This window comes from Triticum aestivum, chromosome 5B (assembly GCF_018294505.1).
Source record: "Triticum aestivum cultivar Chinese Spring chromosome 5B, IWGSC CS RefSeq v2.1, whole genome shotgun sequence".
In the NCBI taxonomy this organism is placed as follows: Eukaryota; Viridiplantae; Streptophyta; class Magnoliopsida; order Poales; family Poaceae; genus Triticum; species Triticum aestivum.
In genome coordinates, this window is record NC_057807.1 from 207,296,875 (window position 1) to 207,324,314 (window position 27,440).

The following is a 27,440-nucleotide window of genomic DNA, read 5'->3' on the forward strand; positions in this document are numbered from 1 at the left end:
ATGAAGTCGTCCATGGGGGCCAGGCAAGAAATGAGGAAGGGCAACAAGACAACCACCGCGGTGAGGGCGGGCGAGAAGACAAAGAATCTCCAGGACATGATCACGATGGTGATGATGTACATAGTCATCATGTAGAAGATGTCATACATGATGATGAGGAAGATCAAGACGAAGGGCATGATCATGAAGATGAAGATGCCGGAGTAGACGACGATGGAGGCTGGGTGCAGGACCCTCATATTCAAGAGCTGCTTCTCAAGTAGACGGATAACGCAAGAGCTGCCGCAAAAGAGAAAGCCAAGCTCGATCAACTGGAGATAGATGCGGTTACTCCACTGTATGAAGGATGCAGGCCCGAGGATACCCGCCTGAAAGTAATGCTCATGGCTCTGGAGATGAAGGTAAAACACAAAATGACCGACGCATGATTCGACGAGAACATGTCATTCTGGCACGAACGTCTTCCCAAGGGGAACAAGTGCCCGACCAGTTTCGAGGAGGCGAAGAAAATCATGTGTCCTCTGGATTTACCGCACGTGAAATACCATGTGTGCATGAACAATTGCATCATTTATCGGGACAAGCATGCAGAGTCTACCATATGTCCGGTGTGCGGCGTCACTCGATACAAGAAGAGGAAGAAAGCTCCTCGAAAATCACTGTGGTACTTTCCGATCACTCCTCGTCTGCAGCGGTATTTCGCGGACCCTAAGGTAGCAAAGCTCCTACGTTGGCATGCGGATAGGGAGAAGAAGAAGCGGGAAAATGACGGAAATGATCCGGAGATAAATAAAAAAGACAAGATGCTGAGTCACCCTAAGGATGCGAGCCAGTGGCAAGCATTGAACTTCGAATACCCAGACTTTGGGAAGGATCCAAGGAACATCATGCTGGGCGCGAGCACCGATGGAGTCAATCCGTTTGGCAGCCAGAGAAGCACACATAGCACCTGGCCTGTGTTTGTGTGGATGTACAACCTTCCCCCCTAGTTGTGCATGAAGAGGAAGTACATTCACATGAGTATGCTAATTGAAGGGCCGAAACAACCAATGAATGACATCAATCTGTATCTGGGGCTGCTGAAGGAGGAGCTAGACACGCTGTGGAAAACGCCAGCCAATACATGGGACGCCGCACAGAAAGAATATTTCCCTATGAGAGCCGCACTGCTCACGACGGTGCACGACTATCTCGGTTATGGATATCTCGCGGGGCAGGTAGTCCACGGATTTTCTGGATGCGTAAGGTGCATGGAGGACACAACATATCGCCAGCTAGATAGAGATCCTGGGTCTTCGAAAACCATGTTCATGGGACATCGAAGGTGGCTTCGTCATGATGACCCCTGGAGGAAACGCAAGGATCTGTTCGATGGTGAAACCGAACCCCGAAAATGCCCGCATACGAGGAGCGGCGAGGAAATAGATGAGCTGTTGAAAAATTGGAAAGATTGCCCACTGCCGAGAAAGAAGCAAAAGGCGCCAGAGCCGGGAAAGAACCGAAAGGCACCAGTGCCGCTGCTGAAGTTATGGAAAACGAGGTCTGTTTTCTGGGACTTGCCGTACTAGAAGATCCACCGTGTGCCTCATAGCCTTGATGCCATGCATATCACGAAGAACGTGTGCGAGAGTCTGCTTGGTACCCTGCTCAACATGCCAGAGAGGACCAAAGATGGGCCGAAAGCAAGGGCAGACTTGAAATCAATGGGCATCAGGCAGGAGCTTCACGCTAATGATGATGATGATGATGATGATGAGATGAAGAAGGACACAGAAAGTCGTCGCAAAGGAAAAAAGGCCAAGAAGACCGGAAATGACTACCCTCCCGCGTGCTTCACTTTAAGTCAGGAGGAGATTGAGCAGTTTTTCACCTGCCTCGTAGGTGTAAAACTTCCTTATGGTTACGCGGGGAAGATAAGCAGATACCTAGACCCAGCGATACAGAAGTTCAGCGGGATGAAGTCTCACGACTGTCACGTGCTGATGACGCAGATACTTCCACTTGCAATCCGTGGGATCATGGACGCGCACGTCCGTGAAACGCTATTTGGCCTATGCAACTTTTTCGACGTCATTTCTCGGAAGTCGATTGGCGTGAGGCAACTCAGAAGGCTACAGGAAGAGATCATGGTGATACTATGCGAGATTGAGATGTACTTCCTGCCCGCATTCTTCGACGTTATGGTGCATCTGCTGGTCCATATCGTGGAGGATATCATCCAACGCGGGCCGACGTTCCTGCACAGCATGATGCCGTTTGAAAGGATGAATGGTGTCATCAAAGGATACGTTCGCAACATGTCACGTCCAGAGGGAAGTATCGCCAGGGGCTTTCTGACCGAAGAGTGCATCTCCTACTGCACGAATTATCTAGGCATTGAGAACCCCGTTGGTCTACCCGTCAACAGGCACCTCGGCAGGCTCGCTGGATGGAGTCACCGTGAGGGTCGCCGCGAACTGCATGTCGACTTCAAGGGTCGACTCACCGACTTTGCAAGAGCAAACCTAGTCGCGCTACAACACATAGACGTGGTCGATCCTTGGGTGGTAGAGCACAAAACCTTTATTGAGAAGACGTACAATGACAGAGGCCAACAGAGGACGGACGGAGATATAATCAAAGAGCACAACTCATGTTTCACGCGTTGGTTCAAGTAGAAGCTTCTGTCGTACCCTTTACATGAGGATTCTTCCGCAGAAGAACAACTCATATTCACCTTGTCACAGGGCGCCGAGCACAACCTGATGACCTATGAGGCGTACGATATTAACGACTACACATTCTACACTGAGTACAAGGACATGAAGAGCGATGGTTATCAGAACTCCAGGGTAACGATGGAATCCTACACCGGTAATGACAAGGACAGATACTACGGAAGGATCGAGGAGATCTGGGAGCTGAGCTACGCTGGAGAGAAGGTCCCGATGTTCCGTGTCAGATGGGCCAAGAGCATCCTAAAAGAAGACCGGTATTTCACCACCATGGTTATACCTGAAGCGAAATCCAAGACCGCGGGCGCAAAAGTCACCGCGAAAAATGAGCCATGGGTACTGGCTTCCCAAGTGGACCAATGCTTCTTCATTACCGACCCGTCAAAGCCCAGTCGTGTTGTCGTGAGGAGAGGCAAAAGGAAGATCATCAGAATGGATGGAGTAGCCAATGAGCAAGACTTCAACAAGTACGGCGACCCGAAGATCGAACATGACGACGACGATGAAGTAGCAGCACACACCACAAGAATAAGCAGGACCACCCTACCTAAAGGACGTCCGTTCCACAGAAGAACTCCATTTGCGAAAAAGAAGGGCAAGAAGATTGTGAATAGATAGCTAGCTAAGATCGATTGTATTTAAATCGTAGTCTTCATTTCTCGGGCACTTTTTGATATCATGAATATTTTTTAATTTCATGGGCACTTTTTGAATTCATGAATATTTTTTCAAATTTGATGATATTTTTTCATATTCAATATGAAAAAATATTGAATATTCATGAGGACACTCGATCTCGATCCCCCTCCCTCTCGATAGCTATCCCCCTCACCAGATCCCCCTCGCCGCCGAGCACCCCCCGCACCCTCCCCCGCTCCACCGTCGCCGACGACCCCCCGCATCCTCCCCCGCTCCACCGCCACCGCCGACACCCCGCACCCTCCCCCACTTTTTGATGATATTTTTAAATAACAAATTTGATGATATTTTCGAATAAGAAATTTGATGATATTTTCAAATAACAAATTTGATGATATTTTCAATTAAAAAATTGATGATATTTTCAAAAAAATTGATGATATTTGATGATATCTTCTATTCTAATCCTCGTGAAAATAACAAATTTGATAAAAAAATAAATTATTAGATGCAACAAGAAATAATGAAAAAAAGTTTGCTGCCAGTTTGCTTCTTGTTGTCAGTTTGCTGCCGTACCTTCAATTCCTGCCATGCTTATCTTCAATTAACCATAGGGTTCCTAAGGTTTCTCAGATAGAGATATAAGTAATGGCCATTATAGATAGATGCGTGCAAATCACATGTTGAACTACTGTCCTATGTATTAGTACTGATTATTTGGGTCCTTATCCTTGCTTCAAAGGATGCTGGTAGGTAAATCGGTGGCCTTATTAACCATGCTATGCCATTGTTAGCTTTCTTTTATGCATTATTTGTATACCATGTGATTTATATATTTGAGGTGCACAACCTTTATGTTGTGAATATCTTGTCCACTGATTGTTCAAGTAGTTACAACTTGGTCATCACTGTCTTTACCTGACCTATTGCAGATCTTGTGAGAATTCGAGTGCTCAAACTGTCTGAAGATATTGCATGGTGGTTATGATGTAGTGTTTGACTTGTTTATTATGTTGTCTTGTGTCATTGGCTAGCAGATTTTGGTTAGCTATAGCAGGAGAGTGCCTGCTGATTAGTGTTTATTTGCTTTTTGGTGCTTAATTGGTTATTTGTATGAAGTAGTGTTAGTTCTGATCATGATTGTTGTGCTTATGGCTTTAGAAAATGATAAACTATTTGAATTTGATAGGCAGGTGTCCTTTGAGATTTTGTTGGTAAATCTGTTTTATTCAATGGTTATTGACAGTAGATTATCATTCCTATTTTAGGGAGGTCTATTCCTGCAATATCATTGTTACCTTTTATTGGCAAATCATTTGGTTCACATCCTAGAATCTTGTTGGATTTGTAACTTGGTCCACTCAACTTCTTTTGTACCATGTGAGTCATCATTGATGAAGTAGTAGTTTAAGGTCTGTTGGGTGTACCTAAATTACTCTAGTGATAGGAGTAGTAGTAGTGACCATCTAGTTGGACTACTACTGCTAGGACTTGCTCCAGATTTTAGGATTTCCTTTCTTTTAGGATTTATTTTCTTCTAGGACTAGGTTTTTATTATTTTTATGTTGTGATTGCTTTTTGAGCTCTTTCTTTTTCATTTCCTACTATCCTTATCCTTATTATCTTAAATTGTTATGATGTGTGTAACAGGATTAGATCTTGGATTTGCTAGTGGACTTTGGGAGTTTCTTAGCCAGCTTGGTGACTCCATATTTTTCACTATTTCAGCAAGTCTTTTGTAAGCATTAAATTTTCAGCACTACATTTTGCTTCCAATTGCTATATATATGTATTGTTGTTACTAAAAATGTTGAGTAGTAATGCTCCACTTCCACATATTTTTAGTTAGTTATCTTCCAGTAGTATTTTAAATTGAAGCCCTGAGCATGTTCTGTCATGAAAATAGAGTTTTGTCTCTCATGTTCTTGAATGTTGCAATGTTGTTTTCTTCAGAGGATACTGTCAAAAACATGAGCTACTGTCTTGCAAATATGATGATCATCTTGCTAGTTTGCTGGGTTTTGTCTCTGACCATTGTGTCGTGATGAATTTGCAGGTACCGCGAGAGGCCCTTGAGTTTTCCGGAATGTCGATTAACTTCCGTTCTGGCAAATTCGGGTACTCCATATGTCCTATTTTCAGCAAAGGTCATGCTGAAATTTTCCGTGAATTTTAGCATGGCTTTGCTAAAAATAGGACATATGGGGTACTTGCGACTAATGCATGGGCCGGGGTATCTTAGTACTTAGTTAAGTAGGATCAACTGCCCCGCCATTCTTGCTGCATTAAACAATAGGTGGCAATAGAGCCAAGTGATTAGGCCCAACTTAGAATTCTCCTTAGCATCGATAAACCCTAGATGATAAACCCAACATAGGTGGGAATAGAGCCAAGTGATTAGTGCCAAGTGATTAGGCCCAACCTAGGGTGCCTCGGCATCGATAAACCCTAAATGATGAAAACTTAACTTGGCTGCCTCGGATGCCTCGGTGTCGATGAGAACCTAAATGATGTATGGTTAGGCTTTTAGGGTGCCTCAGCGTCGACAAACCCTGAATGATAAAAGCTTAGCTTTTAGGATGCCTCGGTGTCGACAAACCCTAAATGATGAGACCATGATCTTGTTCCTTGACAATGAACAACTTTTTGACCAAACTGTTTTCCTATTTAGAGCGAAACATGGCCAACCACGATGAGGCCGGCGGTTCAGGCGAGAAGCAATTCTGGGAGCTGTCCTGGGAGATGGAGGAACAACCTCACCGCTATGAGGACGCTGCGGAAGACACCGATCCTGACTACACAACCCCTAGTGGCGTCGGGGATGGCACCACTGATGGTGCCGCCGAGGATGCCACCACTGATGATGGCGGCGCACACACAGATGGCAGCCAACCGAAGAAGCAAAGTAAGGACCAGCGCCCGAATGCGCTCCGCACCCTCAAGGAGGAATTCACTCAAGTGGACTCCGACGGGCATCCAACGGAGCCCAAACATATAGTCAAGGGGTACTCGCTTCAGCTCGGGTGCATTCTCCGGAGCACCGTCTCGATCAACACCGATATCCTTAGGCATAAGGACCATGGGAATTTGCGCAACCTCCTCTTCACGAAGCTGCACGAACGATACAAGTTCCCCGCCGAATTTGAAAACACACGCCTCCCAGGGAATAAAGTGAACAGTGCTGCCCTCACGAGGATGAGCACGGCCCTGTCTACTTGGAGAAGCGCAGTGAAGAGAATGATTGATAAAGGTGATAGTTATGAGAAGATCAAGGCAAACTATCCTTTGATGAGCGAAGATGAGTACAAGGAGTTCAAGATCAAGTGCGAGAGCAGCGCAACCTCTGAATCAAGTTAGTGGGGGAAAGAAATGCGGGAGTTGAACTTAGGGGAACCCAAACTCGGTCCCGGCGGTTATAGAGTGGCGGAGCCTATATGGGACAAGGAGGACGCGGAGCGTGCCGAGCAACGCCTACCGCCCCGCTTCGAGAAATACAGCGGTGACAAGCAGACCAGGAACTTTGTCAGGGCCCGGTACAAGGAGGACCCGATAACAAAGGAGCTTACCACGGATCCGAAGACCAGGGCGCTTGAGCTTGTTCTGGTAAGGAATACACCCCCGCGTAATTAGCTCCATATGGTTGCACTCTAATTAATCCCCAATATTTCTAAATGGTTCACGTTCCTTCCGCAGGACACTGAAAGCAGTAGCGCGGGGTCGTCTCAGAGCTCCCCTTTCGACACCCCTTTAAATAGGGCGTTGAACGTAATGAAAAACAAGGATAAGCTCAGTAAGTCGACGTCAGTTGGTCGTGTGGCCGGCAAAGGCTTGTCCACAAAATGGTCGTCATACTATACCGCTGGTGGGCGGAAGGAGAAAAAGACCAGCTCGGAAAGCCAGACGCGCGAGGTTGAAGCACTCAAGGCACAAGTGGCGCGGATTCCAGAGCTTGTCCAAGAGCAAGTGGAACAACAACTGGGAACGAAGCTCAACGCCATGGTGCCTACGTTGATTCATGGGCTGACAACGTGGATTGCGGGCGGCCAACAGGGGCCTCCCCCGGTTCCCAGCTTCACGGCCAACAACTCGTACAGTGCGCAGGTAGCGCCATTGGTGTCTCCAGCGGTGCCATTGGTGTCTCCGGCGGAGGCGGTATTCGTGTCTCCGGCACCGGCATGGGCATTGGAGCTTAATGCACCCGGGTGTACGCCGGCCGGCACCTCACCAGCAAGCGCCCCCTCCATCAGTTGCACGCCCGCCGTTGGAAGTGCCTCGACATTATCCGAGCTCGACGGCATCACGGTAACTAAGCCTCTCGGCCGATGACTTCATCTCCTTGCCTTTGACTAGGCATCCCTGACGCCCTACATGTTTTCGCAGGGCGCCGCCGACGTTCCTTGCACTCTTCTGCACTTCGTGGGCGCCGAGTTGGTCGATGCCGCCAAGGGCAGAATCGTTCAACCGGGCAACCCCATGTTCCACGGTAATCCGATGCCACCCACAGTGTATAGGGTTGAAGTGGTTCGGGTGCTGCCAGGCTGCGACGAGCTGTTACCTCCGATTCGACCCGCTGGGGCCGACGAAGAAGATGAGATGCCCTCAGCGCCTGCGTAAACTGGCCCCTGCTTTGGCCGAAGAGCCAGATTCGTTTGGGGGCGGGGGACACCACCCCACAGACAAGACCGCCAGTCGTGCTGGCCCCAAGCCATGGCAAGAACGCCGCAATGCTATCGGACCTGCCGGACATCCCTATGCCGGACATCCCTTTGGCACAGGATCCGGACAGCCCTATGGCACATGATCCGGACGACGATGACAACGACGATGGTACATTTACCAAAGTCGATAAGTACTTTGCCGAACATGGGTACGCTGACGAGTTCTGCGGGCCTCTTTCTCAAGAACCCAACCAAGACGACTGCAATCTAGCTGGTACGGCGGAGAAATCCAATTGCAACAGGCGTCGTCTGGCGTTCAGTTCTCAGGGGACGCCTCCAGCTCCCGCCTTCACCGAGCCTCAGATAGCTGAGATGCGAAATATTATCAGCCCCAACACGCTCAAGAAGGCGGTCTGTGAGCAGAACTCGGTCCCATTACAGGAGATCAAGAAGAAGGGACGGAAACGAAAGACTCACAAGGGCGCCGGTGCAAGCCAGCCGGCACCAAGTTTGATCCGTGCTCAGGACGGGCCACCTTCACCTAAGGATATCTCGAGGAGGGTGCATGTGGCGGGTAGGGAGATGCTACCGCCAAATATGCTCAATGCTGCAACCGGTGCTATGCGGAGTCTGCACGACATTGTTCTTTCTTTGGAGAAGTGGCGTCTCAGAGAGAATGATGTGGCATACCCGGTTTTCGTGGCCAAGGTGCCAGAGGGCAAGGGCTTTGTGGATGGCGACATTGGGGGTACGATCGTCCTGCGGTTTGATGACATCTTTGCTATGTTCAACCTTCATCCACTGCACTACAGCTTTGTTCGGCTATTTTCCCTGAGTATGGAGATGCGGATCATTAGAGACAAGACCCCGGACATCGTGATAGTTGATCCCTTCTACATGCGTGCCAAGCACTTGAGCAGTGCTGGGGACCGCCAAGTTGCGAGTTCACACCTCGAAGGCGTCATTCTGGCAAATCCAGATAAGGATAACTTCCTTGTGGCTTACTTTCCCGAGTAAGTCATCCCTTAACCGCCCCGTAACATATGGTTTCTTAGATTTCGATCGTTCTTTTTTTTTCTAACATTCCGTGTTCTGTGAAGTGACACACATTGCACACTCATCCTCTTAAGCCCGAAATATTCCATGGCCACGTATTTCGACCCGAACCGTAACTCCAAGATAGACTACACAAATGTCAAGAAAGTTCTTGATGATGTTCTCCCCGGCTACGCCAAATCTGGAGGCACCTTCACCAGGGCAGTTCGTAAGTACGGCAAGCACATGTTCTCACACAATACAAAGTTCTGCTGCGTCAAGCAGCCACCTGGCGGTCAGAAGGATGCCTACTACGCCCTCCATCACATGCGGGCAATCGTAAGGGACCATCATCACCTTCTACTACCAGATAATCTCAAAGATTGGGCCGCGAACCTGTCATCAATCCAGAATGTGGACCTCAGACAAGAATTCTTTCACATCCAGTCGGAGTTTGCGGACATCATCCATCAAGATGTCCTTCATACCTCGGGGCAGTTCTTCCTTAGATATCAACCGTCCAATAATGAGATAGATGGAATGCTACAAATGCAGGGTGACAACGACCGCGATTTCATGACCATCACGACAGATAGCAGCTTCATCCACGCTCCTGTCCGATGAGTCAAGTCGAAAGTACTGATGTGTAGTTCTGAAACATTGATTGGCTCATGTTGTAATTAAACTTTAATGAATTCGTATGTCTCTTTGGTTTGGACAGTCGTTCAACTTAGATGTAATCGATGCTATTTATTAGTAGGACCATGAATCGTGCTATTAATGGCTTGCTTTTCTCTTCCGATCCTTTTGTTGCATACTTACATATTTCTTATGTATTGCCTGTTGTTTGGCTTGTGCATGGAGATGCCGTCGTATGTCGTGTACAAGGGTAAGGTTCCCGGAGTCTACGACGACTGGGAGGAGTGTCGGAGACAGGTTCACCGTTTCAGCGGTAACAGCTACAAAGGGTACACCACTAGGGCGGAGGCCGAATCTAGATACGCCCGCTATCTAGCGGGAGAGAGGAGGGAGCGTTGGAGGAACCGGATGAAGACCAGTTTGATCGCGATGATGCTCATCGTGATGACCGCAGCTCTCTTCTATGTGATGGTAGTTTAGATGATCGATATCGACTTGTAATGTGAAGACAAACTCGATACTCACGGTCTTAAGACTTGTAATGTTTTATCTTTGTTCGGTCTTTTGAATTCGGAGACTAATATGATGAATTGTATTCGAAGACTAATCTTCTATTGTATTCGATGAATCTGATGTTGTTGTGTGCTGCTGTCTATATTCTGTCCAATAATACATTTTGTAACCTGTGCAAAAATCAGAAAAGTAAAAAAAAACAAATATTCATACTAATGGCGCATCACCACCAGGTGCGCCATTAATATGCCAAAGGATACTAATGGCGCATCACCACAGAATGCGCCATTAGTATGACAAAGCACATGCTTACGTATGGCCCCCCGGGAGGCACACTAATGGCGCATGGTGTTACATACTAATGGCGCACTGCTTGGTGCGCCATTAGTATACCAGATACTAATGGCGCACCAGTGGTGCGCCATTGTTAAAAAATACTAGTGGCGTGGTACTAATGGTGCACTGGTAATGCGCCATTAGTAGGCAAAACCGGTGCGCCATTAGTAGGCCGTTTCCTAGTAGTGCTCTTAACCAACTATTACTGCATGAGGCTCACAACCTAATTTATACTAGGCTAATGATTGCATAGTTTTGCTTGTTGTAGTAGGTTTGAATGAATCCCTCTGCTATTCATTATGCTCCCTAAGACTTTAATTGAGCTACAGAATGGCCACTGCTTCCTTACTGTGCGCAAGATATATAATGTTCGGTCGCTGCGTGTGGTCTAAATTTGTAACCTGTCTGTGTTTTTGATTTGGACCCAACATCATGCTTCTCTCGTGAGCTAAGAGAGATTTCTGTATGTGGGCTGCACAGACTACCATTTTTATATTTTCTAAAATATCATCTTCTTATGCTTCATGACGTGTAACATTATTGTTAGTCCTGTTTTGCCATGTACAAAATAGTTTGTCTTGCTCGCTTCACTGTTGTAACTATATATTTGCCCTAGTCATGTGTACTTACGAAAACATTTCAGGATGAAGTGACATCAACACAAAGATCTAAGAGCAGTGTGGCATGGCCGTTACCAAATGATTATGGATTGGAATCGGAATGTGCTGATGTTCTCGAGCATCAACTGGAGGTGGCAAGACAACGTGTACATGAATCTCAACATGCAATCAACAAGTTGAGACTGGAGTTGCAAGTGTTAGATGCAGGAGTCAAAAAAGTGAAATGAGACACTGAGGTGACCACGAAGGAGTTGGAGATTTTGTAGACTGAAATTTGTGCTATCTGATCTCCGCCAATCCTATTTTCTGAAGTGATTATAGTTCAAATGGTAAATTCTGTTGATGCGTGTCCATGATGTATGAGCTTTATTTGTTGGAAATATGCCCTAGAGGCAATAATAAAAGTGTTATTATTATATTTCCTTGTTCATGATAATTGTCTTTTATTCATGCTATAACTATATTATCTGGAAATCATAATACACGTGTGAATACATAGACCACAATATGTCCCTAGTGAGCCTCTAGTTGACTAGCTCGTTGTGATCAACAGATAGTCATGGTTTCCTGGCTATGGACATTGGATGTCGTTGATAACGGGATCACATCATTAGGAGAATGATGTGATGGACAAGACCCAATCCTAAGCCTAGCACAAAGATCGTGTAGTTCGTTTGCTAGAGCTTTGCCAATGTCAAGTATCTCTTCCTTTGACCATGAGAGCGTGTAACTCCTGGATACCGTAGGAGTGCTTTGGGTGTATCAAACGTCACAACGTAACTGGGTGACTATAAAGGTGCACTACAGGTATCTCCGAAAGTATCTATTGTTTTATGCGGATCGAGACTGGGATTTGTCACTCTGTGTAAACGGAGAGGTATCTCTGGGCCCACTCGGTAGGACATCATCATATGCGCAATGTGACCAAGGAGTTGATCACGGGATGATGTGTTATGGAACGAGTAAAGTGACTTGCCGGTAACGAGATTGAACAAGGTATTGGATACCGACGATCGAATCTCGGGCAAGTAACATACCGATAGACAAAGGGAATTGAATACGGGATTGATTAAGTCCTTGACATCATGGTTCATCCGATGAGATCATCGTGGAGCATGTGGGAGCCATCATGGGTATCCAGATCCCGCTATTGGTTATTGACCAGAGAACGTCTCGGTCATGTCTGCATGTCTCCCGAACCCGTAGGGTCTACACACTTAAGCTTCGATGACGCTAGGGTTATAAAGGAAGTTTGTATGTGGTAACCGAATGTTGTTCAGAGTCCCGGATGAGATCCCGGACGTCACAAGGATTTCCGGAATGGTCCGGAGGTAAAGATTTATATATGGGAAGTCCTATTTTGGCCACCGGAAAATGTTCGGGATTTTTCGGTATTGTACCGGGAAGGTTCTAGAAGGTTCTGGAGTGGGGCCCACCTGCATGGTGGGACCCACATGAACGTGGGTAGTGGGGGCAAGGCCCCACACCCCTGGTCAAGGCACACCAAGATGCCCCCTTAGAAGGAATAAGATCATATCCCGAAGGGATAAGATCAAGATCCCTAAAAAGGGGGGATAATAATCGGTGGGGAAGGAAATGATGGGATTTCTTTCCTCCCACCTTGGCCAACGCCCCAATGGACTTGGAGGGCAAGAAACCAGCCCCTCCACCCCTATATATAGTGGGGAGATGCATGGGAGCTTCAGACGAAGCCCCTGGCGCAGCCCTCCCTCTCCCAAGTGCTCCTCCTCTCTCGCGGTGCTTGGCGAAGCCTGCAGGACTGCCACGCTCCTCCACCACCACCACGCCGTTGTGCTGCTGCTGGACGGAGTCTTCCTCAACCTCTCCCTCTCTCCTTGCTGGATCAAGGCATGGGAGACGTCACCGGGCTGTACGTGTGTTGAACGCGGAGGTGCCGTCCGTTCGGCACAAGGATCTCCGGTGATTTGGATCACGACGAGTACGACTCCTTCAACCCCGTTCTCTTGAATGCTTCCGCTTAGCGATCTACGAGGGTATGTAGATGCACTCTCCTTCTACTCGTAGCTGGTTTCTCCATAGATAGATCTTGGTGACGCGTAGGAAAATTTTGAATTTCTGCTACGTTCCCCAACAGTGGCATCATGAGCTAGGTCTATTGCGTAGATTCTTTGCACGAGTAGAACACAAAGTAGTTGTGGGCGTTGATGTTGTTCAATATGCTTACCGTTACTAGTCCAATCTTGTTTCGACGGTATTGTAGGATGAAGCGGCCCGGACCGACCTTACACGTACTCTTACGTGAGACAGGTTCCACCGATTGACATGCACTTGATGCATAAGGTGGCTAGCGGGTGCCAGTCTCTCCCACTTTAGTCAGAACGGATTCGATGAAAAGGTGCCTTATGAAGGGTAAATAGCAATTGGCATATCACGTTGTGGTTTTGCGTAGGTAAGAAACGTTCTTGCTAGAAACCCATAGCAGCCACGTAAAACATGCAACAACAATTAGAGGACGTCTAACTTGTTTTTGCAGGGTATGCTATGTGATGTGATATGGCCAAAAGGATGTGATGAATGATATATGTGATGTATGAGATTGATCATGTTCTTGTAATAGGATTCACGACTTGCATGTCGATGAGTATGACAACCGGCAGGAGCCATAGGAGTTGTCTTTATTTATTGTATGACCTGCGTGTCATTGAACAATGCCATGTAACTTACTTTACTTTATTGCTAAACATGTTAGCCATAGAAGTAGAAGTAGTCGTTGGCGTGACAACTTCATGAAGACACGATGATGGAGATCATGATGATGGAGATCATGGTGTCAAGCCGGTGACAAGATGATCATGGAGCCCCGAAGATGAAGATCAATGGAGCTATATGATATTGGCCATATCATGTCACAACTATATAATTGCATGTGATGTTTATTATGATTATGCATCTTGTTTACTTAGGACGACTGTAGTAAATAAGATGATCCCTTACAAAATTTCAAGAAGTGTTCTCCCCTAACTGTGCACCGTTGCTACAGTTCGTCGCTTCTAAGCACCACGTGATGATCGGGTGTGATGGATTCTTACGTTCACATACAACGGGTGTAAGACAGTTTTACACAGCGAAAACACTTAGGGTTAACTTGACGAGCCTAGCATGTACAGACATGGCCTCGGAACACGGAGACCGAAAGGTCGAGCATGAGTCGTATAGTAGATACGATCAACATGAAGATGTTCACCGATGATGACTAGTCCGTCTCACGTGATGATCGGACACGGCCTAGTTGACTCGGATCATGTAATCACTTAGATGACCAGAGGGATGTCTATCTGAGTGGGAGTTCATAAGATGAACTTAATTATCCTGAACATAGTCAAAAGACCTTTTGCAAATTATGTCGTAGCTCGCGCTTTAGTTCCACTGTTTAGATATGTTCCTAGAGAAAATATAGTTGAAAGTTGATAGTAGCGATTATGCGGACAGTAGAAAGCTTATGTCCTTAATGCACTGCTCAGTGTGCTGAACCCCAAACGTCGTTTGTGGATGTTTCGAACATCGAACATACACGTTTTGATAACTACGTGATAGTTCAGTTAAATGGTTTAAGTAGAGGCACCAAAGATGTTTTCGAAACATCGCGGAACAGATGAGATGTTTCGAGGGCTGAAATTGGGATTTCAGGCTCGTGCTCACGTCAAGAGGTATAAGACCTCCGACGATTCTCTTAGCCTGCAAGCTAAGGGAGAAAATCTCAATTGTTGAGCTTGTGCTCAGATTGTCTGAGTGCAACAATCACTTGAATTGAGTGGGAGTTGATCTTCCAAATGAGATAGTGATGTTTCTCCAAAGTCATTGCCACCAAGCTGCTAGAGCTTCGTGATGAACTATAACATATCAGGGATAGACATGATGATCCTTGAGGTATTCACGATGTTTGACACCGCGAAAGTAGAAATCAAGAAGGAGCATCAATTGTTGATGGTTGGTGAAACCACTAGTTTCAAGAAGGGCAAGGGCAAGAAGGGATACTTCATGAAACGGCAAATCAGCTGCTGCACCAGTGAAGAAACCTGAGGTTGAACCCAAACCCAAGACTAAGTGCTTTTGTGATAAGGGGAATAGCCGCTAGAGCAGAATTACCCTAGATACTTGGTAGATAAGAAGGCTGGCAAGGTCGATAGAAGTATATTGGATATACATTATGTTAATGTGTACTTTACTAGTACTCGTAGTAGCACCAGGGTATAAGATACCGGTTCGGTTGCTAAGTGTTAGTAACTCGAAATAAAGAGCTACGGAATAAACGGAGACTAGCTAAAGGTGAGCTGACGATATGTGTTGGAAGTGTTTCCAAGTTTGATGTGATCAAACATCGCACGCTCCCTCTACCATCAAGATTAGTATTAAACCTGAATAATTGTCATTTGGTGCTTGCGTTGAGCATAGACATGATTGGATTATGTCTATCGCAATACGGTTATTCATTTAAGGAGAATAATGATTACTCTATTTATTTGAATAAAACCTTCAATGGTCTTGCACCTAAAGGAATGGTTTATTGAATCTCGATCATAATGATACACATTTTCATGCCAAAAGATATAAGATAGTAATGATAGTACCACTTACTTGTGGCACTGCCATGTAAGTCATAATGGTATAAAATGCATGAAGAAGCTCCATGTTGATGGATCTTTGGACTCACTCGTTTTAGAAAAGTTTGAGACATGTGAACCATGTCTATTGGTGTATACGCATGAAGAAACTCCATGCAGATGGATCGTTTGGACTCACTTGATTTTGAATCACTTGAGATATGCAAATCATACCACATGGGCAAGATGACTGAAAAGCCTCGTTTTCAGTAAGATGGAACAAGATAGCAACTTGTTGGAAGTAACACATTTTGATGTATCCAATCCAATGAGTGTTGAGGCATGCAGTGAATATCGTTATGATCTTACATCACAGATGATTCGAGTAGATGTTGAGAATATTTACTTGATGAAATACAAGTCTGAATTATTGAATGGTTCAAGTAATTTCAGAGTGAAGTAGAAGATCATTGTGACAAGAGGATAAAATGTCTATGATGTGAATATCTAAGTTACGAGTTTTGGCACACAATTAAGACATTGTGGAAATTGTTTCGCAATTAATACCGCCTGGAACACCATAGTGTGATGGTGTGTCCGAACATCATAGTTGCACCCTATTGGATATGGTGCGTACCATGATGTCTCTTATCGAATTACCACTATTGTCCATGGGTTAGGCATTAGAGACAACCACATTCACTTTAAATAGGGCACCACGTAATTCCGTTGAGATGACACCGTATGAATTATGGTTTAGAGAAACCTAAGTTGTCGTTTCTTAAAGGTTTGGGGCTGCAACGCTTATGTGAAAAAGTTTCAGGATTGATAAGCTCGACCCCAAAGAGGATAAAATGCATCTTCATAGGACACCCAAAACAGTTGGGTATACCTCCTGTCTCAGATCCGAAAGCAATAAGGGATTGTTTCTAGAATCAGGTACTTTCTCGAGGAAAAGTTTCTCTCGAAAGAAGTGAGAGGGAGGATGGTGGAGACTTGATGAGGTTATTGAACCATCACTTCAACAAGTGTGTAGCAGGGCACAGGAAGTTGTTCCTGTGGCACCTACACCAATTGAAGTAGAAGCTTATGATAGTGATCATGAAGTTTCGGATCAAGTCACTACCGTACCTTGTAGGGTGACATGGATGCGTACTCCTTCAGAGTGGTACCTAATCGTGTCTTGGAAGTCATGTTGCTAGGGAACAATGAGCCTACGAGCTATGGAGCAGCGATGGTGGGCCCGGATTCCGATAAATGGCTTGAGGCCATAAAATCCGAGAGAGGATCCATGTATGAAAACAAAGTGAAGACTTTGGCAGAACGGCTCGATGGTCGTAAGGCAAATGAGTACGGATGGATTTTAAAAGGAAGACAGACAATGATGGTAAGAATTACCATTAAGAAAGCTCGACTTGTCGTTAAGATGTTTTCCGACAAGTTCAAGGAGTTGACTACGATGAGATTTTCTCACTCGTAGCGATGCTAAGAGTCTGTTGGAATTATATTAGCGATTACTGCATTATTTATGAAATCTTGCAGATAGGATGTCAAAACATTGTTTCCTCGACGATTTACTTGAGGAAAGGTTGTATGTGATAGAACCGGAAGGTTTTGTCAATCCCGAAAGATGCTAATAAGTATGCAAAGTTCCAGCAATCCTTCTAAGGACTGGAGTGAGCATCTCGGAGTTGGAATGTATGCTTTGATGATGATCAAAGATTTTGGGTTTGTACAAAGTTTATGAGAAACTTGTATTTCCAAAGAAGTGAGTGGGAGCACTATAGAATTTTTGATGAGTATATGTTGTTAACATATTGTTGATCAGAAATGACGTAGAATTTCTGGAAAGCATATAGGGTTATTTTGAAAGTGTTTTTCAATGAAAGCCTGGATTAAGCTACTTGAACATTGAGCATCAAGATCTATAAGGATAGATCAAAATGCTTAATAATACTTTCAAATGAGCACATACCTTGACATGATCTTGAAGGTGTTCAAGATGGACCAGTCAAAGAAGGAGTTCTTGCCTGAGTTGTAAGATACGAAGTTAAGACTTAAAGCTCGACCTCGGCAGAATAGAGAGAAAGGACGAAGGTCTTCCCCTATGCTTAAGACATAGGCTCTACAGTATGCCATGCTGAGTACCGCACCTGAAATGTGCCTTGCCATGAGTCAGTCAAGGGGTACAAGAGTGATCCATGAATGGATCACAGACAGCGGTCAAAGTTATCCTTGGTAACTAGTGGACTAAGGAATTTTCTCGATTATGGAGGTGGTAAAAGAGTTCGTCGTAAAGGTTACGTCGATGCAAGCTTAACACCTATCCGGATAGCTCTAAGAAGAGATACCGGATACGTATTATGGGGCAACAATTTAGAATAGCTCCAAGTAGAACAGTTATTTGGAATAGCTCCAAATAGAGCGTGGTAGCTACATCTAGGAGATGACATAGAGATTTGTAAAGCACACACGGATCTGAAAGGTTCGGACCCGTTGACTAAAACCTCTCTCACAAGCAACATGATCAAACCTAAAACTCTTGGGTATTAGTCACATGGCGATGTGACCTGTGAGTGTTAATCACATGGCGATGTGAACTAGATTATTGACTCTAGTGCAAGTGGGAGACTGTTGGAAATATGCCCTAGAGGCAATAATAAAAGTGTTATTATTATATTTCCTTGTTCATGATAATTGTCTTTTATTCATGCTATAACTGTATTATCTGGAAATCGTAATACACGTGTGAATACATAGACCACAATATGTCCCTAGTGAGCCTCTAGTTGACTAGCTCGTTGTGATCAACAGATAGTCATGGTTTCCTGGCTATGGACATTGGATGTCGTTGATAACGGGATCACATCATTAGGAGAATGATGTGATGGACAAGACCCAATCCTAAGCCTAGCACAAAGATCGTGTAGTTCGTTTGCTAGAGCTTTGCCAATGTCAAGTATCTCTTCCTTTGTCCATGAGAGCGTGTAACTCCTGGATACCGTAGGAGTGCTTTGGGTGTATCAAACGTCACAACGTAACTGGGTGACTATAAAGGTGCACTATAGGTATCTCCGAAAGTATCTATTGTTTTATGCGGATCGAGACTGGGATTTGTCACTCTGTGTAAACGGAGAGGTATCTCTGGGCCCACTCGGTAGGACATCATCATATGCGCAATGTGACCAAGGAGTTGATCACGGGATGATGTGTTACGGAACGAGTAAAGTGACTTGCCGGTAACGAGATTGAACAAGGTATTGGATACCGACGATCGAATCTCGGGCAAGTAACATACCGATAGACAAAGGGAATTGAATACGGGATTGATTAAGTCCTTGACAACGTGGTTCATCCGATGAGATCATCGTGGAGCATGTGGGAGCCATCATGGGTATCCAGATCCTGCTGTTGGTTATTGACCAGAGAACGTCTCGGTCATGTCTGCATGTCTCCCGAACCCGTAGGGTCTACACACTTAAGGTTTGATGACGCTAGGGTTATAAAGGAAGTTTGTATGTGGTTACCGAATGTTGTTCGGAGTCCCGGATGAGATCCCGGACGTCACGAGGATTTCCGGAATGGTCCGGAGGTAAAGATTTATATATGGGAAGTCCTATTTTGGCCATCGGAAAATGTTCGGGATTTTTCGGTATTGTACCGGGAAGGTTCTAGAAGGTTCCGGAGTGGGGCCCACCTGCATGGGGGGACCCACACGAACGTGGGTAGTGGGGGCAAGGCCCCACACCCCTGGTCAAGGCGCACCAAGATCCCCCTTAGAAGGAATAAGATCATATCCCGAAGGGATAAGATCAAGATCCCTAAAAAGGGGGGATAACAATCGGCGGGGAAGGAAATGATGGGATTTCTTTCCTCCCACCTTGGCCAACGCCCCAATGGACTTGGAGGGCAAGAAACCAGCCCCTCCACCCCTATATATAGTGGGGAGACGCATGGGAGCTTCAGACGAAGCCCCTGGCGCAGCCCTCCCTCTCCCAAGTGCTCCTCCTCTCTCGCGGTGCTTGGCGAAGCCCTGCAGGACTGCCACGCTCCTCCACCACCACCACGCCGTTGTGCTGCTACTGGACGGAGTCTTCCTCAACCTCTCCCTCTCTCCTTGCTGGATCAAGGCATGGGAGACGTCACCGGGTTGTACGTGTGTTGAACGCGGAGGTGCCGTCCGTTCGGCACTAGGATCTCCGGTGATTTGGATCACGACGAGTACGACTCCTTCAACCCCGTTCTCTTGAACGCTTTCGCTTAGCGATCTACAAGGGTATGTAGATGCACTCTCCTTCTACTCGTAGCTGGTTTCTCCATAGATAGATCTTCGTGACGCGTAGGAAAATTTTGAATTTCTGCTACGTTCCCCAACATTATTTGCCTAGTGTATGTAATTTGGTGTTTGTGTACACTTTATTATCACTGGTGCCGAACTATAATGCCCAATGAGTATAATCTGCTGTAATTTCTTTATTGTATAGTGTAGGATTATTTTGCATTTCTATGCCTTAGTCTCTTTATTGTATAGTGTATGTTTCTTAGAGGCGATAGTATAGAGTAGGAAAATTCTTTGTATATGCTATATCATTGAAACGGGGGCCAACACGCCCAAACATTACCTGGACACCATCCAAACGAACAAACATGTGTAGTCAAAAGCGGGCCTTAATTGGGCTAGTCAAAGTAATATTTAGTGGATCCCAAATGATGTGGCCCACTGCAACAATGGCTCTTAGCAAGCTGTTAACAGGCTGAAAGCTCGATAGGGTCGTATAAATGGAAATGGCCCACAGGCCTCTAGCAGGCTGAAATAAATGTCAATTTTGTCTCGGCCCTTTTACTTTACAGACCAGTAAGAGGTCAAAAGTGTTTTGGGACAGAAGAGACCCAATTTTCAAACTAGAGTTTTGACAGGCTGAAAGTCGCGTCGGGATGGAATTGTGCCCTGCGGAACGTGGGCCACTAATGGACCCAAAATTAGGTTGCGCAGTCAAAGGACCAACTGTTGAGCGGGCCGTTAACAGGCCGAAAGACAAAATGGGTTAGGAATTGGCCTATTACGGAATGGGCCGAGGAAAGTCCTAAAGTCACAACGGGCTAGAAGTTGGCCTAACTACAGAATGGGCCGAGAAAAGGCCGAAAGACGTACCGGGCCGTACCAGGCTAGAACTGACGATGGGCTGCTAACAGGCTGAAAGAAGGTCGGGTCGTAATTGGGCCCAAACATGTAGCGGGCCGTTAACGGGCTGGAACTGATGATGGGCTGGAAATTGTCAAATCAAGAAAGGCCTTTGATGGGCCGATTGTGTGAAACTTGTATGGGTCGTGCTCGTGAATGCGCCTGACTCAAGTAGGCCGCTAATGGACCAATCTGCTTCTTTTGACAGGCCCATCCTTTTAGCCTAAACGGGCCACTATTGGGCCGAGCCACGTGTCGACGTACCATAGGCTCATCCCGTCCATTCGCTTGATGACACTTGTCCCAATGCGGAGCTGACACGTGGATACTAAGACGAATCAAAATTTTACACGTGGAAAATCCCCATTGGTCCAGGTGGTTAATGGGTTATCGGATCCAAACTGGAATCCGATAGGTTAACGGCGACCCGTTACGGTGGATGCCATGTGTTGGTTACCCTTGACGAAAGAACTTCCATGCCGGGCCATTTATCGTCATGGATGTGGACACTTCCGTCATGATAATTTTGGTATTGTCATGGAACACTTCTACAACAGCACAGGTATGACTATCTTGATTTTTTCATAAAATTGTCATGGATGTACATGCATGACAGAAAATGTGACATCTGACCTACTGCGACAAACACGTATCATCACATAAGTGTATTTTTTGTAGTGTTGTCCGACAGCTACTCCGTTTGATCGTGAGAAGATTGTTGAGCAACCCCCTCTCCAGAGTGATTTGAGTTTAAAATCCACCAAGAGAAAACACCTAGAGCCGAAAAATTAGATAGTGGTTCAACATCACTCGAATCTAAGTCCAGTATGCTTTGCCTATTACTCTTGAGAGCTGCAAACTCTCTAGACGGTTAGATGTCAATTTCTTCAGAGACCAAGAGTAATTATGGTTCTCGAAGAAGAAGTCTATAAAGGTTCGGAGATCGCCTCAAGTATCTACCACTAGTGATCGACATTGGTTGGCAAACCAATTGTCGAGGAGAAAAGGGAGAAGAGAGTTTATCTTCCGCGTAAAGTCACAACCCGTCGAACCAGACACAGTCCTTGTGCAGAAGGACAAACTGATCTACCAACTCTCTTGTCACCATCGAGCATCACTGGTTACATCTTCCCCACCTCTTTACATTCGAACTATTTCAATCATGTGATTTGTCTCGATGCATGTTTTAGTTTTCATTCATTAGTTTGTATTCGCTCAATGTACACTATTGTCATTCACTATGCTGCTGGGTTCTAAGAGTTTTGATATTTCGGAAGAAACTTTAGAACTCCCATTCACCCCCTCTGGTAGACATACTTCGTTCCTGCACAACTATTATTATTATTATTTTGTAAGAACTTATCAATTTACCAAATAAAATATTATTTTGATGAGTTAATAAGACGTGGGATATTATTATCTTTTAGGGTAGACGTGGGACAATTGAGTTGGTTCTAGGGAAAACCAGTGGGTGAAAAATCAAATTACCTACAAAAAGAATGTGGGAGAAAAATCAGAGATAGGATTAATAAAAAAGAAAAATAAAGGAAGTGGGAAGGTCTATGCAATGGTTGGACGAAGGACACGTCAAATGGGAACCTTAGGTCTTTCTAGTACATATATGTAATAAAATAATATATATATATATATGTATATGTGCGTGTGTGTGTGCGTGTGCGTGTGTATACTATTATAGAAGGGAAAAACATAGGTTCAGTTTGACATTCTTATAGAAAAATAAAACTGAGCTGTGTGTTGTCTTCAAAAAACAAACATAAGTTGGGTTTTTGATGTTATAAAAGAAGATAGGCCGGGAGGACCAGAGGCCGCTTGATACCTACTGGACCTAAACAAGATGTTGAAACCTGCTGGATCAACGGTGTCTATATGATGAGTTGCTTATGTTAAACAACAAAACCTAGGCCATGGACTTACTGGGCCCAGACTGTCAGCCTCTCCACGTACAGTCATCTCCCGATTCCTCTCGTTTGTTGACCATGTTGAGAATGACAGATGGAGGCGCCGCAATGATAGTACCAAGGCGGAGGACGACGTCGAGACCTCAGACCAGAACCAAGCAGAGCCGGGGAAGATGGAGGCGGAGGGCAGTATGATGGTTGAGTTGTTCTAGTGTAGAATGGGCCGGTGGGGCTAGTGTCGCCGGAGAGTAAAATGAGATGTGGGGAGTAGAGGGATGGCTTGGCCTCCATAGGCTAGGATGGTCACCGAGGCGTGCGCGGCAGGGCCGCCATCCGCTGTAGGAAGAGGATGAAAGTTTGAACAAAATAAATAAATACAAATGGATAGGTAGTTGATCCCGGTGTCCGTGTACGAGACCTCCTGGGTCCACCTGAGAAGGGGATATGTTGAGAGGAAGGAGATTCAAAGCACATCAGTCGTGGGATTTTAATCTAATGGTTGCCACAAAGACTAATGTAAGAGGTATCAAACTTAACTTGTTCTCATCGTTCGTGATCAAAGATTACCACCCTGAGTGACTGTGCAACCTACAGAAAACCGTACTCAGACTTCAAAAAGAAAAATTGCACTGAAAAAATGATATACCTACTGAAAGTGCAACTAATCCCCGGGTGGTTTTGGTAATTCATAACAACATATAGCTCATTGAACTAATATCCATTCAAGATAAATATTTCAGGATGTTCAATGATTGGCATGGCATGGATTAGAGATGTGGACCCCACAAAATGCTAAGGACAAAGATTGACGAAAGCTCAAGACTCTTCATCTTTATTTTAGTGATCCAAGATCACATTGAGTCCATAGCAAAGCCAATATTATTAAACGGGGTTGACGTGTTGTTTAATGGCTTACTTGCTCAAGTGCTTAGTGGTATTGCTTCAAAAGCCATGGCCACTTTCTCCATCCAGATATGTCCTAACCCAAAACTCGAACTCGGCCCCACCGATTCTTTCTATCCGGAGCCACTGAGATTACTTGACATAGCCACTACCAGAAACCCTAATAGTTTGGTATCACCGATACAAATCTCGTTCCCATCGAGATGGTCATACCAGTGCTATGTGACTTGTTGCATTTACTTCAGTCTCACCGAGTTGGCTTGACAGATTCTCTGTTGCTTATTGCTTCACTTCGGTGTCATCGAGTTGATGCAATCGGCGGCATCGAGATGATGTTTGCCCTAAGCTCTAGCACGTCGGTCCCACTGAGTTGTTCTAGTCTGTCCCACCGAGATTCCTAATGTTCACCTTTCTGAACTGATTGGTGCCACTGATTTTAACCATTCGGTCTCACCGAGATGAGTCAAATGTGTGTAACGGTTGGATTTTGTGTGGAGGCTATATATACCCCTCCACCCCGTTCTCAATTTGCGAGGAAACCATCAGAACGTGCCAAAACTTCCATCATTCATTTTCTGAGAGAGAACCCCTACTCATGTGTTGAGATGAAGAGATTCCATTCCTAGCATTTGAACCTTGACTCGTAGCCTTCCCCAAGATGCTTTCCACTCAAATCACTCTTCCACCATAGCCAAATCTGAGAGAGAGAGAGAGAGTTGAGTGTTGGGGAGACTATCATTTGAAGCACAAGAGCAAGGAGTTCATCATCAACACACCGTCTATTAGCTGTTGGAGAGTGGTGTCTCCTAGATTGCTTAGGTGTTGCATGGGAGCCTCCGTCATGATGTGGAATTAAACCAAGAAGTTTGTAAGGGCAAGGAGTTTGCCTACTTCGTGAAGATCTACCCGAGTGAGGCAAGTCCTTTGTGGGCGATGGCCATGGTGGGATAGGCAAGATTGCTTCTTCGTGGACCCTTCATGGGTGGAGACCTCCGTGGACTCGCAAAACCGTTACGCTTCGTGGGTTGAAGTCTCCATCAACATGGACGTACGATAGCACCACCTAACGAAACCACACCAAAATCTTCGTGTCTCCATTGCATTTGCCTTCTCCAAACCCTTCCTTTACCTTCATATGCAATGTTTTACTTTTCGCTGCTATACTCTTAGAATTGCATGTCTAGGTTGATTGCTTGACTTGTGCTGATTGCTAAAATCTGCCCACAACTAAAATTGGGGAAATGATACATTTTTATTTGGTCAAGTATTGTAGTCACCCCCCTCTAGACATACTTTCGATACTACGAGTGGTATCAGAGCTTTGGTCTACATTTTCCTTGATTTCCATAGCTTCGGTGATCATAGCCTTGGTTTCACAACCTAGGAGAGTATGGCATCTAGTGAGGGAAATTACCACCATAGAGCTCCTTTGATGGTACAAATATTGCTAGTTGGAAGCATAAGAGAATGTGGCTACCGCTGTCTTGTTTTGATCTGGAGAGTGTGAGAGAGTGAATAGAGCAACCCTAATAAAGCAAGCGCTTAGGCTCCTGCCTATATATAGTGGAGTGATTTCGTTTTTCTTTCCACAAGAATCTTTTCAATTTATGTACGTGACATTAAAGAAAATAAACTTTCTATTTAACGTGACTAACTGCACGTCGCACTTTGTACTGTACTGTATGTACATGCTACTTGTGGACCTCAGCCATCCATTCATTGAACAACCCCACGGGTGAACAAATATATAATTATATAGAAGGAACAAGCTCAAACTCTTTTTTGCTTTGAGATATCGATGGTACAGTTTGACCACATTGCATCAATGAACTCAGTACTTTGAAGTTGACGTAATGCATGGCTTTTGCAGTTCATCACACCTAAATGGGGGAATACAATACATTTTTGTTTGATAACTACCCTATACGTATAAACACATGCAAGGTTTATAGTGCAAATCGCTAGCTAGAGCTTGAATTGTATTTCTTTACATGTACCACCTTCTCCTTTTGGTTTTTTCTCCATGGCGCAATTCATTGATACAAAATTATAGGAGTATTTAGATGTCTAGGGCGGGGCTTTTCTCAGGTGGTACGCGCGGCAGTTTCGCTAGCCGGTTTGACAGAGAGGCGAGGAGGATGAGGGATTCGCTGATTCATGTTACTGTTGAAAAGGTAGGGCTGTGTGGTTTGACGGATCGTTACTGCTGGAAAGGTGGGGTCTTGTGATATAATTGCTCATTATAGTCATGATTACTGTGGCGCTACGACCAGGGGAAGGCTCCCATTCCGTTCCGTGCTCTAGTCTGGTTCATGACACTTTGACCCTGATGCTGGCTATCCCACATTTCGGCGACGTAAGAAGGAGCAAAGAATCATGAGGTATATATATACTAGTATGTCGGAGGAGTGTGAAACACGACATCCCGGTGAACCAGCTGGCAATATGGCCATAGAAAACAATGTGGTGATATGTCCATAAAAAACAATGCACTAAAGTCCAGTCTCTAGCATGTACAAAACACGCCACCGCTTCCTCCTCCTCTCGGTTCATCGCCATCAACGGAGCAAGTGCGTCATTGCATCTTAGCTTGTACTGGTCAACCAGCTGGCGAATGGCCATAGAAAACAATGTGGTGATATGTCCATAAAAAGCAATGCACTATAGTCCACTCTCTAGCATGTACAAAACACGCCACCGCTCCCAATGGCCCGGTCTTTTTTTAGTGTAATATGTCCAAAATGCAATGAACGTGCTCCGGTTTCGATGAAAATAATACGTTTTGCATATAGTAATTCATTTAATTATTCTTTTGCAGGGTGTTTGCATGTAATTCATCTGGTTTGAAATGTAAAGTACGCCGGCATGGTTGGATTGCCCGCTCCCGCATCATTAGCCGCGCACTCGTCCCTACTGGTTGGCACTTGACGTTGAAGATGCTCCAAGTCGCGCATGCACTTCGACCCACATGCTCTATGACCCACATGTCAGCGAAAGGAAGCACATAGAAATAGCCGAGGAGTACATATTGGAGAAACAATACGTGAAAATTTATGTATTATGAAGCATAGCCGCGGTTTGAACAAGGGACCTAAAGTGATGACAAGTATAGGTTGCATGCACCCTACTAGTTGTACGAGATGTACGAGTTCAAACGAGTATGGAGTACTCCTATTCTATCAACATGAGTTCCATCTGACAACGGTGTCCGTGCTACAACTAGCTCCTCTCCCTCCTCGTTTCTCTCTTCTAATTCTAACTCAACTGACATGCGATGGGCGGGGTGGGGATATGTTGATAGTCGGTTTGCTCAACTCCGGCTCCACCTGACAGTGCAAATGCTAAGACAACATGCGTTCCCTAGATTAAGTAGCATGCCGGACTGACTGTGGAGTACTCCCGACCATGTGCGGGTGCGACTCAAACACGGTAGTCTTTACTTTTTTAACTTGTAGATATAAGATGCCAAGCCAATGCGTGCGCAGCGGCGGGACGGAACGACAGTGTGGGGTGCGACGCAAATGGGACAAGCGTGGTGTACTTGTTCCACATCCTCATTTTGAACTCATGATATGTAACGCTTAGTTTGAATTTATAAGTTTGGTTGTCGCGCCCATATATATACTATAGTTTGGTAGGTTGGGTCATGCATCGTACATAAATTACGAAGTTGATGCAATAGGTAAGTGCTATACATCG